The sequence below is a fragment of the Myodes glareolus genome, chromosome 23 (genome assembly GCF_982192425.1).
Source record: "Myodes glareolus chromosome 23, mMyoGla1.1, whole genome shotgun sequence".
In the NCBI taxonomy this organism is placed as follows: domain Eukaryota; kingdom Metazoa; phylum Chordata; class Mammalia; order Rodentia; family Cricetidae; genus Myodes; species Myodes glareolus.
The window spans coordinates 7,936,184-7,954,265 of NC_142048.1; the positions used below are offsets into that span (position 1 = coordinate 7,936,184).

Consider the following 18,082-nt stretch of genomic DNA (forward strand, 5'->3'; position numbering starts at 1 on the left):
AGAGGTGGTACATGGAGATGTCTAAAGACATCAATTAGAGTGTGTTTCATAAAGAGAGCATTTGCACTGTTTCTCCCGCTTCTTCTAGTTAATTAGGCACTTTCCCAAACTTGCTAAAACTTAATTTTCGTGATATTTGAATCAGTTCTGACATTCCGCATGTGAGCCCTGAGAAAGCAGTATCTAGGGAATATTTGGAACAATGGATCAAAGTCTGCTCCTGAAAAAGAGCATACTGAACTGTTTTCCTTGTTAATTAAATACTTTACCAAACTGATACCTTCCTAATGAAGTCTTTCTTTGTAGTGGCTCCCAGTGGCTTCTGGGGATCTCTTGGGGATATAAAAGAAGGCATACCTCTAAGAGATCTATTCCACACTGCTTCTCCTGTAAACTGAAAGGTAACGAACTGGGAACTCTCTGCAAAACAGTGTCTGTGGCCAGGTGACCCTGAACACTCAGGATCGTAAGCGTCTTCTTTGGTGGAACTGACAGCAGTTTGTGAAACTGTGGGCTTCTCCGCTAGAAGCTTGAGCTCAAGGACTCGACACGTCTGGTCCTCCACTCCTTCAGCTGTAGAACGCCCTTGATTAAGTACAGCTTTAGAGGATTACACACATAGTTAAAGTGGCTTACCATATGGCCGGAGTTAGCATTCCTTCCTTTTCTCTAGCAAGAATAAATGTACATTTCTAAAGAAAACTGAGAAAATGCAGGCACTGTGGGCGAGTAGCTTCGTACTTACTCCGTTGAGATGTGTCTGCCTTCCACTTGGAGCACTGATGTCAGTGGGCTCAGGCACTGTAACATGAGGGCCAGCTGTGGGGATTTCCATCCTACCAAGTACCCCACAACCGGCAAGCCCCAAAGAAAACCACACAGAGGTCTCCATAAGATTATAAACTGATTGGCCCATTAGCTCTGGCTTCTTATTACCTCTTATCAGTTATATTAACCCGTTGTTCTTATCTTTGCTAGCCAAATGGCTCAGTACCTTTTCTAGCTGGGCAGCTCACATGTTGCTTCTTTGGTGATCTGTGCTGGACTGTGAGGAATGGGCTTCTTTCCTCCCAGCATTCTCCTGTTCTACTTCCTATCTGGTTTACCCACCTATACTTCCTGCCTGGCCAATCAGTGTTTATTTAAAACATGATTGACAGAATACAGACAATTCTCCTGCACCAAGGCACCCTTTATTGTTCCTGGAATGTCATCCTGGAATGTCACAACAGCTTCTGGACTTCAGCAGTGTGCAAGTTCTCTCGATGCATTGCTCCGTTCTGCTGCTGAACTCCCAGGGAAAGCTACTAAAGCACAGGCCATTTTCCTTAGCATCCAACTAAAATGAACATAAAATGAACATAGATTCTTCTCAGCTTACAGGCTGTCAAATCCCCTTGCTATACTCAAGGCTCTTTAACCTGTCTGCAAGGCATCCTTCTGCCCCCATTTTCAGATACTTTCTATCATGCGGTGAAGGACCCTTTTCTCTGTGTATGCTTATTCATTTTCTAGGCTTTATGCATCCCCATCTTCTCTACAAGATGAAAATGAACCCATTCTTCAAGGCTAGATACAATGTTAGGTCCTATGTTTAAAGTCCTTAAAAATGAAATCACGTACATACAAGTAACAGTATGTGGACTGAGCAGATTGAGTCTGCATACTTAGGACTGTATCATTTTTAAAAAAAGAGCCCAGGATCATGAATTTGAGAGGAAGCAGCAGGTGGGGGGTTGGATACATGGAAAGGGCCAGAGTTAGGAAAAAAGGGGGAACATGACATAATTAATTATAGTTTAATTTAAAAGAAGAATTAAGAAAAAATACATTCTCACGAACAGTCTGTCTCATCCCACACACCCACAGATCTTCTGACCATTAAAACCTAAGTTTGCATACATAAAGTCTTCCACTTAATTTCCCACAAATACAGTATCCAAACTTAGGGTTGTTGGTTTTTTAATTTTTTTTAGCATCTTTTCCTTTTTTTTAATCCCTAAATTTTCTTTGCATTTGTATTTTTACAGGATTTTTTTTTATTGTTGTTAGTTCTTTGGAAATGTTATCCAATGTATTTTGGTCACATCCACTCTCCCCACTCCTTCCAGAGCCATTACTTTACCCACCTGATTTTAGGTCTTTTTTTTTTCTTTTATGAAAAATGAGGTTCTATTTGTGCTGCGTTGCTTGAATGTGCTGCCTTTCTCTGTAGTGTGGTTGGCCTGCAGGGATCACACTGTTAAAGAAATCTGACTCTCCCTCTGCAGCAGCAGCCGGTTGCCAGTGGCTCCTCCTTTAGGGGTAAGATTTCTCTGCTGTGATTTGGTCTGGCTTGAATTTGCACACACATTGTGAGTGTTACACGAGTTCACACACACAGTTGCCCTGCTTTGTCGCGAGAGCAGCTTCCCTGCAGCCCTCTACCGCCGCTGGCTCCTACAGTCCTTCCCCTCTTCTGTAATGATCCCTGAGCCCTGTGAAGAGGAGGAGGTGTGACATAGGTGTCCCTTTAAGACTGAGAATTCTATGGTCTCTTACTCTCTGACCCTCTGTGGGACTCTGCTTCAGATGCTATCTCTCTTTTTTACTAAATTTATTTATTTTTATTTTATGTACACTGGTGTTTGCCCGCATGTATGTCTGTGTGAGGGTGCCAAATCCCCTGGACCTGGAGTCACAGATAGTTGTGAGCCATCACGTGGGTGCTGGGAATTGAACCTGGGTCCTCTATAACAACAGCTTGTGCTCTTAACTTCTGAGCCTCTGAGCCATCTCTCCAGTCCCTGATTGCCATCTCCTGAATAAAGAAACTTCTCTAATGAGGGCTGAGAGGTGCATTAATCCATGGTATAATGATGCCATTGGGCACTGGTTAACACTGTGGTGGTTTAGAAGAATAAGTTATCCCCTTGGACCTAAGCCCTGTTTAGCCCCCATGGTCCTTTCCTCATTTCCTGACCTCTGAATATTCCAAATGAAACACATATTTGAAGAGTCAAGGCCAACATCTACAAATGAGATAAAAACACGACTTTTGCCTTTACTTATGTGTATGTGTGTGTACCGGTGTGAGCCTATGCCACATGTGTAAGTATCAAATCCCCTACAGCTGGAGTGACAGGCAGCAGTGAGTGGCCGCGTGTCGGGGCTGGGGACCTAACTCAGACCCTCTGGAAAAGCAGCGAGTGCTGTTGACCACAGCCGTCCCTCTGCTCCCTAGCTCCTTCCGGCTTGTTTTCTGTCTTTAGGCTGATGAAATTTTGAAGCAGTGATGTTTGGCCTCTGTTTCTCATATCCAGTGTGCGGTTACATGCATATACCCTCGTTAAGATTTAATCTTAGGCGGTTGGCTGCTTGAAGAAGTACTACTGTCCCTCTGTTGGTAGCATACACAATATGTAGTTACGTGACTATTTTGATCAAGACCTGTTTTATGATTTCCTCTCAAAGCCCTTATTAAAGGGGTGTATTTATATTTAATTTGTTATTTTTAGTTACAGTTTACATGAATAAATTGAGAATAGGAGCATCATCGAAAAAAATGTGGCAAGTTGTCCCAAACTTCCTGTTACAGTTCAGTGTTGCTCACCTATGGTGAGTGCTAAAAGTGTCATGAGTGTAGGCACTAAAAAATGAATCTCAGTTAATCTATGGTCTTGATGCAGAGAGGACTCTCTGGTTAGGAGTGCTTGTTGTGCAATCATGAGGACCTGAATTCAGAGTCACACAGTCGTGTAACAAACTAGGTATGGGCTTGTATGCGTCTGTAATCCAAGGACTGTGGGTGGTGGAGACAGGAGGAGCATTTGGGATTGCTGGCAGCCAGCATAGCCAAAAAAAAAAAAAGAAAAAAAAAGATGAATCCCAGGGTTAGGGTTAGGGAGAGTAGGGAGAGATTTTTGCCTCGAAAGATAAGGTAAGAAAGGATAGAGGAGGGCAACTGACACTCTCATCTTACCCAGAAGAGATGTGTTCAGGTGTGTACACACACACACACACACACACATGGGCAAGTGCACCACATACACAAATTTATAAAATGTTCCTAAAATCAGTAATATAGGCTCTTGTCTTTCTGTTTAATATGATGTATAAGGGCTATTACCCATTAATCTTCTGTAGTGTCAGAAATTCAGTGAGTAAATAAATGTTAAATTTAACCAGAAATAGTAAATAGAATAGTAAATAGAATCATATTTTTGAATAATTTGCTAAGCATATTTTTAATTTGATGAAACATATAGGATTAACACCTAAATGACAGTTACATAAATCTGGCTAAATATTAGTAAATATAAATATTCTATCCATAAAGCAGGATATAGCAAAAGTGATATAGTTTAAGCTGGGCATGGAGGTTCCTAACAGTCATGTCAACCCAGAGGAGGCAGGATAACCACAAGTCTGAGGCTAGCCTCAGCCACAGGTCTAAGGCTAGCTTATCTAGGGGTGCAAAGAAAGGTTCAGGCTAAAAAACAGCAGAAAATACAAGGAAAGCAAAACCACAGAATAACAGCTCCTCAAAACAAAACACCATGGTGTATTCATGTACAATTGTGTAACAATTACCACATTTATTCATGTCAGTGAAAGGAACATTAACATTACATTTTACTCTATTTTTGATACACAGATTTACATATATTAGTAGTATAATGTATGTACTTTTGTTATTGAGTCAGGAAATTTTGTGAAGTTCTGTCAGAATCATCAAGTTACCAGGGATGTCAAGGTTCCTGGCCGGGACTCTTAGTCTCATTAATAAAAGAATTTAAGAATGGCCCCAGAAGGATGCTGAAGGACAATTTTGTCTGAGTTTAGAAGAAAAGCACTGGGAAAGGCAAGGCTGAAACTTCTGTTACTCTCCAGCAGAGGAAGATGGAGACAAAGAGAAGAAAAAACCATGCACTCAGTTAAGACAACGTGACCCGTAGTTAGTCACATGGTGGACAAGCAGCCTCATGCTGGGGAGGGAGTCATGTAGTAGGGATGTCTAAAGAGTAGGGAAAGCGTGCATATGAAAAAGAGTCAAAAGGACCAATCATGTTTGTTCAGCTATTTTGGGAAGGCAAGCAGACTCACAGTTCATGGCTGGGGTGTTCCTCTTCCCTCTTTAGAATGGCTTGCAGTGAGCCCACCAGCCTAAGGAATAGTCCCCTAGCTAGCTGGTGGGCCTAAATGTACTAATTCTTTTAAGTTTGTGTAGTTTGGAATATTAGGTCTTTACTCAAACCAGATAAATAATAGCTCTAAAGAGCTTCCACGGAGCCCTGACGGAGGCTCCATCATGACATTTCCATGTGCTTTGCTAGTATTTATTTACTTAGTACCCATTTTTATGTGCCTTCCTGTTCATCATTCTCTACCTTCTACACCCACACTAGACCCCTTTCCACTGCCTTCTTTTTATTTAACAGAGTTTCATAGTTAATCTTTTGTGATGTTTCCAAAAAAAGTTCAAGTTAGAGTAGGGTGGCCAGGAAGTCTACAACAGCCTGTGACTCTCAGTTCTGGTTTCTCCATACTGCAGAGTCAGTAATTGTGGTGGTTTGAAAGAAAACGAAGCCCAAAGGGAGTGGCACTTTTAGGAGGTGTGGCCTTAGGAAGTGTGTCACTTTGGGGACAGGTTTTGAGGTCTCTTTCTTGAAGCTTCACTCAGTGTGACAGTCAGTCAACTTCCTGTTGCCTGAGAGATGCGAGGCTTTCAGCTCCTCCAGGACCATGTCTGCCTGCATGCTGCCATACTACCCATTATGAAGATAATGGACTGAACCTCTGAAATTGAAAACAAGCACCCTCAATTAAATATTTTTCTTTATAAGAGATGCCATGGTCACGGTGTCTCTTCACAGCAATAAAAACTCGACCTAAGACAATAATTAGTAAGGATAATTTTAAAGACTTTCAGAACATCATCTGATTATGTGAGAGATAATTCAACGGTTGTCTACATCCTTTCTGAATGATACATTCATCTTCTGTCAACCCAAGAGCATTCTGTAAGAAACCCTGGGCAGTCTACCCAATAGACAACTGGATGAGGTTTCTTAAATATCACTTAGAAATTTAGTTGTACAAATGGTTTCCTATATAATCTTTATAACATTGAAGACAAAAGAAAAGACATTGCAAACTGTAACAATTTGTTTATCCAATTCACTTATTTTTACTTTGCTTCTGTAACTATTTACAAGACCGGTATTCCTGCTGTCCTATCTCTCAATTCAAGACAAGGATTCAAGACAAAAGATTCAAAGCCTTTCACAGACTAGGACAGCGGGGCACGTGTGCTTCTGACTTAGACAGGGTGCACGTGACCACACAGTCCTATCATGGAAATCAAGATAAAAACCGGGTAAAAATATAAATTTGTTTTCTTGTTTTTAGGTTTTGGTTTGTTAGATTAAAAGGAACAGAGTATTGTTGAAGCAATGATAAAATAGGGCAAAGATATTGTTCTTCTAGGATATTTCTCCTTTAGGGAATATGGGAAGTGTCATGGGCTTTATTAAAAGTAATGAAGAAAATCTTTAAATCTTTACATCCCTCTATGTACATCCTGCATCTATTATCCACAGAGCTAAGAACTAAGTTTACATTATTTATTTGGTGTTTACAAACCCAAAGCCTGCAGAACTTCTGCCACATAATCATAATATATTCCTAGTATTGCACATCATTACCGCTAACCAAGACAATTGAATGAGAAATGAAACTGCCAGAAAAATAATGCTCACCATGGGGAAAACGGCATTTCTCCATCAAAATCTCTAACAATTTTACTGCTACCATCCAAACAACCACCCAGAGTCTCATTATCTTCTTCCTGGTGTTAAATGGGTTGAAAAATATAACTTTTTCTTTTAAATGTGCAATTACAAAAACGGTCACAGTAGAAGAAAGTCATTACACGTGTGTCCTTGAATGACGTCTGAGTCCATCTGAGTCCAGGCTGCTGCTGGAATGAACCTGCGCAGTTAACTGACTCTGGGCTTCCTCCGTCTCCTTGGCAGAAATAGTGTCCGGATTGTTTGTCCAGAACCAGGATGACAATGTTCTTAAATAAAATTGTCCCTAAATTTCCTTTCACATTCTGACAGCATGATTGAATAAATGTTGCCTGCTGAAACTGGCTTCGAAGATAAGTATTTCATGACAGATAATATATTTCATATGCAAATGCTTTGGCCTCTTTTTATATTGAAAACAAGGAAGAAAATATTTGTGATCTGTTTAATTTAGAATGTACTATCAAGTTAGATGTGTATGGCCCTGAAATTAAATAGCTGTTTTGCGGCATCATACCATGAAAACGGCACATTTTGTACTGAAGACAATTTATTGACGGTATGCTGGTAGCAGATACAAAAAGAAAAATTGATTTATTGCATATGAATTATTCAAGTCAAATTTAGAATCATAATATACAATCATGTGCATATGCATACATCAATATATACACCTAGACTGAGACTTTTAGTTTATTTTGCTTTTAATTGACAATTTTGCTTCCAAATTTTCACCTCAACTTCTTCACCCAATTGGAATATTAAAGCTTTATGCCTTTTATAACAATCATCCTTGAGTTTCTTAAAACATTAGAAAATTATAAATTATTTTTATCTTATAGGGAACACTTGTTTGCTTTTAAATTTTGTTTACTTATACAAACGTAATGAGGTGCTATGTGATAATTTTATATATATGCAATACATGTACAATGTGTATAATTATCAATTCAAGGCAGTTAACATGTTTATTTTCTTAAACATTTGTAGTTTTTCAGATTAAAACATGCACACACATGTGTGATAGAGGTGTGGTATTGCAATACATAGGTAATATAGTGATTAAATCAGAGAATTATCAATTTAAAATATTTTTACTTTATTTTGAATTTGATTTATGTATTTTGTGTGTGTGTGTGTGTGTGTGAGAGAGAGAGAGAGAGAGAGAGAGAGAGAGGAGGGGAGAGGTGCTCACTGTGTGTGAGCACTAGTGTGCAGGTGCCTACAGGGGCGAGAAGAAGGCCCTGGATCTCTTGAAGCTGGAGTTATAGTTGGTTAGAATTTACATGGTGAGGGGGTCTAGAAATTGAACTCACATCCTGCAAAAGAGAAACAAGCATTCTTTAAACTCCGAGTCATCTCTCCATCCCATAAACACTTCAGACTTCTTTATCTTAAATAAGTCTGAAAACTCAGCAGTGCAATGTTATGCATAACATAAATTAGTTGAATTAGAAACATTAAGCCTTTGATAGAGAGAACTGGCAGTGAGGTAGACGAAGGTCACGGCCCCAAAGGAGGAGAGGGCAACCTCATATACGTGATGGAAGGTGGATGGAGGGAAGCGGAGAAATGAGTTGGCAGAGGTCAACAGCTGCAATGACAACCTTGTGTCATGAGGGACCAGCTGGGGGAGAAGAAAGTGTGGCAAAGTGCGGCCATGGAACTTAAAGGACAGGGAAGCAAACAGCTCCACAGCTCCACAGAGTCAAGTTCTAGGAAGCAGAGACAGTTAATTCCTTGTCTCGAAGCTGTATTTACTCACTCTTCTAACTGACGTGCTTTTATTTCAAAATAGTGAGTGTTTTAGTACTCTTATTTTTCTGTTCTGCAGGTATCTAAGAGGGAAAACATCACATGTAGTATTGCACTGCTCCATTCTTGGTAATCCAGCTGATTTTAAAGGGGAAGTTGAGAAATTAAAGGACAATTTCGTGACCCGAGAATAAGGACGTTTACCATGGGAGAGAGTCCAGGGTCAGTGAGAACTCCCAAACAAAACAGAAACAACCGCATGTACATCAGCCTACTAAAAAGGGTCTGGGTACAAAAATGAGTGTGTGTGTGTGTGTGTGTGTGTGTGTGTGTGTGTGTGTGTATCCTCGTGTGTGTATGTTGTGTGTGTCTTCTTTTCTTTTTTTATAGTGCCAAGGATGCTCTGTAGCCAATCCATTGGTGCCAACACATATAAATCATTCACAAGGATACCAGAGATTAACCAGGCAAGCCTCCCTAGTCCAGAGCAGGGACCTGTTCTCTTGCATCCTGAGAACAAAGGGAAGTGCACTCACAGTGGAGTAGCTGTGCTGCTGCAGGCGCTGCTCCAGGATCTTATCTATTCATACCTCATGCTCGACAAGCAGGGCACATATGAACATCTGCTTCTAGGCTCTCCTTGGTTCTCCTCAAACACAATCTGCTGTTGTGACTGCACCTGCAAAAGGCATAAAAACGCACAGGAAAATAAAACAAATATTTGGTGTGCTGCAGCTGGAAGAGAAGGAGAAACTAGAGCAGATAAGACTGAATTAAAAAGATGTAATAAACAATAATTTAAGATGAGTATTTTCAATTTTCATTATCTACGAAGAGATAAGGAGGATATTGGAGCAGGAAACAGGCAAAGAAGTCATAAAATATAAATGGGAAATTATTTTTGAAAAGCAACAATTGAGATAAAGAACTGTGCAGATTGGCTGAGGTTTAGGGTGAAAACAAGTGAGGGGTGAGTTACTGTTTGCAACATTTGGTGGGGTAGTTCTGCCCGATGCTACCCAGATAGTGTCCCATGCGTTCTCAGGGAAGGTGCAAGTTCGGAAAAACATCCTGACATGGTTCAAGCTTCTGTGTCTGGTGTGAGCATGAACAGAAAGTGAAGGCAAACACAGAATTGCAAATGACCTGGATAGGCACACAGGGGTTGCTCCAACACAAAGCCAGTCTGCCAAGATTGAGAGAGACTCTTGGTCATGTGAGTCTAAGAGCAGTTCAGGTTCTGAAGACTTGGTAATGCACTTTTCTGATCTTACCTGTTTGCCTACATTCTTAAAATCATATTACCTTCCATTTTTAATTTATACTTGTGTCTTATAGTACACATATATTTAAATTTTTCATTATATTTAAATTTAAAACATATATTTAAATTTTTATTATGTGTCAATTTGTGCGCGCGCGCAGGTGTGTGTGTGTGTGTGTGTGTGTGTGTGTGTGTGTGTGAGGGAGAGAGAGAGAGAGAGAGAGAGAGAGAGAGAGAGAGAGAGAGAGAGAATACAAGTATCTGTGAATACCAAAAGAGGGCATTAGGTCTCCACTAATTAGAATCACAGATCACTGTGAGATGCCTGATATTGGTGTTGACAACAGAACTTGGATCCCTCTATAACAGTGGATCCCTCAACCTTTCTAACGCTTTGACCTTTTAATACAGTTCCTCATGTTGTGGTGACCCCCAATCATAAAATTATTTTGTTGGTACTTTATAACTGTATTTTTCTACTGTTATGAATTGAAATGTAAATGTCTGATATGCAGGATATCTGATATGCAACCCCTCCAAAGGGTCACAAATGACAATCTGAGAACCATTGCTCCATAAGAACAATATAAACTAATCCGCATCCGCATGTCATCTCTCTAGTTGCCTGCCCTATAAGGCAGGTAGGTTTTTCTTTGGTCTCCCTACCGTATAAGAAGATAGTATGCTAGGTGAAGTATGTCTATGCAGCATAGCCTATCAAGCAAGGAACATTGTACTAATGACTTTTTGACCATAAAATATGTATATTTTAAAGGTTTGATTCAGAGAGTTTTGAATGAAACTGCACGAACAACGCACTGCTTACAATGCAGAATATTTCTATCATCCCAGAGCAGGTTTTCAGGTTTCCGCTAAAGAAAACTCAGCCTTTTTGGAGAAATTGACTGATTTCTATTATCTTAAATTCCTTGGTCTTTGTATGGTAACATTTCTTTATTTGTTTGTTAAACTCATCAGCATTTTATGTTATTATTAATTGCTATGTGGTATTTCATTCTACAAACGTTTGACAGTTTGTTTATCCAAATAAACCTTGATGATCATTTAGTTCTTTGACAGTAGCTTTTTTCTTTGTAACTAAAACAAGAATCTGAAATGCAAATATTTGGTGAGATGGCTCAGTGGGTAAAGACCCTTTTCCCGTGAGCTTGGTAATCTGAGCTCTACCCTCGGCACTCAGTGTACCCAGTCTGTCTCTGCATTTCACTTCTTATGCATACAATAAATAAAAAAGTAAATGAAGTGATAATGCATGATAGTTTTATTTTATAGAATATGTAAATACCTAAAGAAATATGCTGATGTAAGGAAAATCTGAGCATAGTAATAATTGGTAAAAGGAATTTGGACTATGTCAGAAATAATAGAAATTAAATGAAACATCTTAGAGATAATTCTTTGGAACCCATTTCATATACAGCCAGATCACCTTAAATCTACACTAGGATCTGGCTACTGAGATAAAAAGCAAATATTACCTCATGATTTCTAGAATCACTTACATTATTATATATTATCAAAATATACACACTTAATTAAATTGAATTACTGAACATATTTGGCCAGTCTTAAAAATATTCATTAACTGACAAGTGTAACTGTTATTCTTATATGTGATAGACTTGACAGCAATATAAATATTTCATTGATGTTCTTCTTCCTCAGGCATTGTTGGTTCATGACAGGGGAGGGAGCTGAAGCGGGCAACAGGATTCTAACAACTGTGGATACGATGAAGACAGCCCTCCGGGAGATGACTTCAAGAAGACAACTCAGCTTCATTCTAAAGTGGAGTAGCTATACAGGAATGGGGAGCCTGGGGACAAACTCTAAGTTTCATTAAACAGCACACTCCTATCATAAGGCCTAGTACGTGGCAGTAGGGTCCTATAGCAAAGCTCTTAGGACAAGTCTAGTTACCATATGGGCAACAGGTGGAATGCTTCTAGCAGGGAACTGTGCCAAGAGTCGTACAAGAGATAAATCAGACACCTGGGCTTAGAGACAGCTTTCAGATAGGGTCAGTCCTCCAGGACTAGAGACCTTCTCCAGATATGGGCAGGTAAAGAGCAAGCAGGACGTCTCACTGGAGAGAGAGTCCCTCATGTTCCTGAACTTGGAGAGAGTTGTCAGGACGTTATAGACTACAACCTCTGACCAGCAGGGCCTCCCAACATGTTAGATTATATATTAGTTAAGTGGCATAAAGAATGATATGCTAAAACTCTACCATTGTGTCGGAGGCCAGCTTTGACAAAAATACCACTTACCAGGGTAGGGGTACGGGGTTTATAAAAACAGTAAAGAGAACAAAGAGTAAAAATAATAAAGCAAAAACATGCAATAGTATTGGGAGGGAGCTCCAGTAAACACTGAAATCACCCACATTTAATATATAATTGCTTTTATACCCCAATACAACAGGGAAAAGAAATACAAAAGGCTACTTTAATATGATATAAGGAAATGAACAGACCAGTTGAAGACTGCAGGCTGCATTCATAGTTAAACATTCTGCTGCTAGAACAAAATAAGTCACACTCACACCTTAGACCAAAGCATTCTGAAGGTAAACCACTCCCTGGGTCGAATTCAATGTTATCTCCCAAAGGGAACTGGAACTTAGTAGGATATTTAATTTTTTGTTAGGGTAAAAGCATATCTACTTTTCTATTCTTGAAATACAAGGTCTGGGTATTATTAGCCTTGCCTGTTGACAATAACCTTGAGAACAGGGAAGTCCCTGATCTCGGTGGAACCTTTGTTTGAGGTAGAAACAGATCTTGAAGGAATAGAAATTTTAGTCAAGGTGGAAACAGGCTCACATTTTTGGGCCTCCACAATTCCTCCATTTTTATTAATTTTAATAAAGCCTGTGCTTCTGCAACAGGACAGATTATTGTGTCTGTTTAGGTAAACACTTTCCCGTTTTCCAGACTTACCCATCTTCGGTACATGCATTCCAACCATGCATGCCCATGTCTTAGGCACCTGGGGTAGAGGGTAAGGATCTCTGACTGCTGCCCTTCGTAAGCAAAGGGCTAAGGGAGAAAGCACCTCTGGGCTCTGTGTCTTTGAGCTAACATTTTGTCAAGAGAGTTTATCAAAAACTAGATAATCATGTGCAAGCAGATAATAATAATGTGCTACACATACTTCTGTGGCTACAGTTTTGGTCAACATTTTGGGGCTTCCACACCTTGTCTTTTCAATGTGTTAGAATCTAGATACTCATGACTATTGAGAACTTAAGATGATTTTAATTCAAACCTCAATGGGCTTTTAAAATTCAGCATAAGAGTTGGGCATGGCTCATGTCTGTAGTCTGTCAGCACCAAGTTAGAAGCCAACCTGGGCTACATAGAGAAGATCTTGTCACAAACAAATTACATAAGCATACAAAGAACTATACAGTAGATTTTAAAAGCTTACGATCAGTAAAACTTTACCAACTATGTTGGTAAATGTTTTCCTTTGGTTTAGTGTTATATAAATATAAGCCAATTATACATGTTTGCCCTAAATTTAAAAGATCTGAATGTTCGTTGGTAAATTCTAAATTATATGTATCTCTTGCATTATGTTTTCTTTATTAACTATCCTTTCTCTAAAGGAAATGCTATAATAGATATTCAGAGTAAGAAGTTTATGCTATATTGTACAATTCTAATAAAATCAATTTTGTCAAGCAGCTAGGATTTTTAAATGTGTCAAACCTGACTAAACACTGATCGAATGTCTATATCCCTCATAAGAAAATCAAGAGACATCCTAGACTGATCCATGTAACAAGCTCAATTCTACTCGATTTAGGACGTCATTCTCCCTGTTTTTGAACTTTCTTTTATGATGCAGTTCATAACCTCATAGACAATCTTAAGAAATACAACAGAAATTGCTGTACAAGTCACCCACATGCCCAGTATGTTTTATTTTTAATGTGAAGTGGAGGCAATTGTATTACTAGCTACAGGCACAGGGAAAAATGCCGTATTGTTAGTATTGTCAATCAGTTATAACAGGGATAAATGGAAAAGAAGCAAAATGGAAATTTTTTATTTGTTTTAAGTGTATGTGTGTTTGTCTCTATGTTTGAGTGTGAACCACATGCATGCAGTACCTGTGGAGGCCAGAAGAAGGCACTGAAACCCCTGGGACTGGAGTTGCTGGTTGGGATTAGCCTTGTGGGTTCTGGGGCCTGAAAACTGAACCCCAGCTCCTTCCAGGAGCAGTCAGTGCTCCTAACCACGGATCTGATTTGACTCTCCAGTCTTGCAAATTTTTGGTAAGCATGTAAGGGGCGGAGCTGACCAACAAAGAGATTAAAAATAATCACACAACAACTGGTACTGGGTTTACTGGTCACAGCATTGGAACTCCTCTCTGATCATTCTCCATGTTCCACAGGAGTTAACACCTGCTTAAACTTAGTAAAAAGAGGAGAATAGGCTTTTAAACGGAAAAAATTCCTGCTGTCTGAACAGAAACATGTTATAACCTAGATGCTCTTTGTTGAAAAAATAGTATTAAATTTCTTTTAAATTCAAGATATTAACTGACAAAGACATGTTCATGGCATTGCAACAAAGGGTTTTTCATGAAAATGTTACTGTGGAAAATACAACAAACCAGTAAGAGAAAATAAGAGGAAGAAGAATGACCGGTGCACAGAAACATCACTAGACGTGGAAATGCACATTTCCAGGGGAAACTTGGATATGTGTTTTGTGTCTCCAGAAATGGAAACACCAATTAAATTAATTATAAGAAATATTCTTTCTCCTGTTGGGAAAATAAACTTAACTTGGAAAAATTATCACTGCTGTCAGTACACACTATTAAAGATGACCGTGGCCCATTAAGAAATCCATTAAAAACTTTATTTGCCACATTTTAGTAGAGTAAAACTTCAAAATAAACTAAAAGTCTAATAACATGGATATGATTAATAAATGAGAAATCATATAATTGAATAATATAAAATACTTTTAAAGGTGAGATTTATCCTGGGCCACAACTCTGGCAGAAGCCTCCTGCCATACCAGAAGCCATGCTACACCTGGAACCCCAAGTAAGATCCCACCTACAGACTGCCAGCACTTCCTCAGAGACTGTTCAGCCTTTTTGTCAACAGTACCCCTCACCCTCATCACCATATCTCAACCCACAGCTCTGATAGAAGCCCTCTGCTCTACTGGAGGCTATGCCAGTGCCCAGAACCCTAGAACCTCAGAGGCAATATTGGCACCCAGAGCTCCAGAGGTCACACAGCCCACCTGAACCCCAGAGGAGGCACCCTACCAGACAAGAAGGCTTTCCAGTCACCAAACCACTGACTACTCAGGCTAGAAGACCAGAGAGGAAATATAAACCAAGGGAAAAAACATCCATCCAACCAAGACAAATTCAGAAAATGGCTCCTGAAGGGACTCTGGCAGGCCCAGGCATGGCAAACACGGCTCAGGCAGGCCTTCCCTTCTCCCTGGTTCCCTCTGCCTTGTTCAAAACCATTCGGTTACATTCCTAAAACTAGCCATCATGGTCTATTCCTTTATTTGGCCAATTCCTTTTCCTGAGGCTGATTACTGATGTCCAGCTATTGAAATCCAACAATCAAAAGTTCCCTTTGACTCATATAAACACACCCAAATAAAATTAAACACCTCATCCTAATAAGGTTTTTCCCATTTTACGTTTATAAACCACCATTTGCCTATGGGCCACGTATGACTCCTCTCTATCCAGAGGCAATCCTTTGCCCTCTGGGACAAATATCCCTTACCCATCTCCAGTGCCCCTTTTATCCCCTCTTCTGTGTTCCCTTCCCCTTCTCTCTCTTCCTCTATTTCTTGTCTTTGTCCCTTATTCCTACCCTCTGGCCTTCTGGGGCAAATAAATCCCCTTTGTGTTTAGAACTTGCTCTTAGGGGTCCTGAGTCAACACTTTTTCTTCCATATAGTTCCGTGCCTTGGATTTAGTTTACAGGATCCCCCCCACCAACCCAGTTCTCACAGTCAGATCTCCTGACGCCTGATCCCCTCTTCCAACAGGGCCTTATTGGTAAGTCTCCCACCCTGGCTATCAGGAGACAGCCTTCAAGTGTCCAGCGTTCCTGGTCCCTCCTGTGGGATTGGGTAGATTGTACCCCACCATGACCTTCATTGGTCACTGTGGACTCCCTTGGACAATCAGTAGGCACATTCCATTCAGATCGACTTGGTTGAAAGTTTTTTTCTTTCACTTTTGGTGGCCACACTGCTGGAAACCAGAGTCTTTTCCTAACCATCAGGAAATCTGTCTGACAGGTCCTGGATTTCTTCTCAGACTACTGTCTCCCTCGTGGTGCCCAGGTTTGACAGACAATTCCTCCCTCAGCTTCACTGGCCACTAAGGTTACCACTGTCCCTGCCCAGCCCATACACAGTTCCTGATCAGTGATGCCCAGGTCAGTCAGTCTCCTCTGTCAAGGCCAGCCACACCTCCCTCCTGCCACTTTCTCAGTTTAACCCTTGCTTGTCCTGAAACTGGTTTTGTAGCTTATACAAGCCCAGGATCCCATCTTAACTCTGCCCTACACTTCTAAAATTTCCCTTCAACAAAATTTTATTTATTTCTACCCTTCCTCCTCCTTAAACTATCTCCAACAATCTTCCTCCTTGTTTGTTGTTATCTTCCAAAATGTCTCCCATTTTTAGCTGGATATTGCCTCCCTCCTCCTAGAACCAAATTCTCCAGGCCACACTTGCTCTGTGTCTGTGTCAGCTCCATTTTTAATTACTTTATAGCCCTCCTCTCACAACTCTCTCAGCCAAGGCTCTGGCCACTTTCCCAACTTATTAACCTTTTCCTGTCCTGATGCTGCCTATGCCTTAAACTGAATCATACAACAAACAAATATTCTGTACTGGCAATTATGGTTTACAGAAATGAGTCTTATTTGATTTCCTGCATGTATTTACAATATAAAGCCAAACATTGACCTTACTTTGATGGGACAGAGTACAGCAGTCAATACAAAAGTGGCCATAGCGTATGCAGGTTCCTAGAGGCAGGTGAGGCATAGGGAAATTTTGCCTGGTGGTTAGAATTACCACAGTACAGGTGGGGTCCTCAGTGTGGTGTTCCATCTGTCTTTGTTGGAGACCTTAAATTATTTTGTTGTTTTTGTGAGGGGATGGTCTCTGTTTACTGTGGGAAGTTTTTTTTGTTGAACATTTTAAATGCCATACTCAGCAAATCTCTAAAGAGTTTGAGGACCAAATACTCCTTAAATATACCTATATTTAATATATAGGTAAAATATAATATATAATTATAAATATAATATAATTATAATATTATATATTATATATAATACAATTATATATTATATAATTAATTATATATAATATAATATATAATTAATATATAAATATATTATATTATATAATAATTATATTATATTATATTATTAATATAATATAAATATATTATTAATATATTAATATATTATTATATATAAATTATATATAATATATATAATATAATTATATATAAATATAATATTTATATAATATTTATAATTATATAAATTATATAATTATATATTTATATATAATTATAAGTATAATATATAATATATATAATAAAAATATATAGGTTCACACTCCAACCACAGCTCCCAGGACACTTCTGCGTCCTTTCCTCTTTCTTTCCTCGCCTTTCACTTGTACACTCTTCTACTCCCCAAAAATCCACAAACTTCCTTGTCCCTCTGCACAATTCTTTAGTTAACATCATTGTGTGGGATACCACCTCCCGTTCCCTTGCTACAAATCATAGACCCCTCTCTATCATACTCAAAGTCCCTTCTGTCTACATCCCTAAACCAAAATACCCCCCGCCCTTAACCAGCCTCTGCCTGGGCATCAAACCTATGTCTCACTTCACAACACTCAAATATTAACAGTCAAAAAAGCAAAAACAAAACCTTACAGGTCAGGACTGTTGCAGCCTGTGAATCCATCTCCCGAGGTTGCATTCAGGATAGTGAAAAGAATGCCTCAGATCAGCAAGCTATCTATCTAAAGGGAAAAGACACATGTGATCTGAGGGTCATAGTCTTTTTATTTCCTCCTCTCCTTTCAAATTCTCTAGTTCCAATTCTCTTGTTCTAACTCTCTCTATTGAAAAACTGAAAATTTAGTTTCAATTTTTATATCCCAGTTCTATTCTTCCTAATTCTTCAGTCACACATTTTATATACATAGTT

The 18,082-nt window shown here is 39.3% G+C and overlaps 1 long non-coding RNA gene across 1 annotated transcript in view; it reads left to right on the forward strand.

The window, feature by feature from the left end:
* LOC125405945 (uncharacterized) overlaps nt 1-11,688 on the forward strand; it is a 28,139-nt gene extending 16,451 nt beyond the window's left edge. Inside the window, exon 3 of the long non-coding RNA XR_007233735.3 lies at nt 11,497-11,688. This is a non-coding gene — a long non-coding RNA (uncharacterized LOC125405945). The remainder of the gene's footprint in view (nt 1-11,496) is intronic.
* Nucleotides 11,689-18,082: the final 6,394 nt, after the last annotated feature.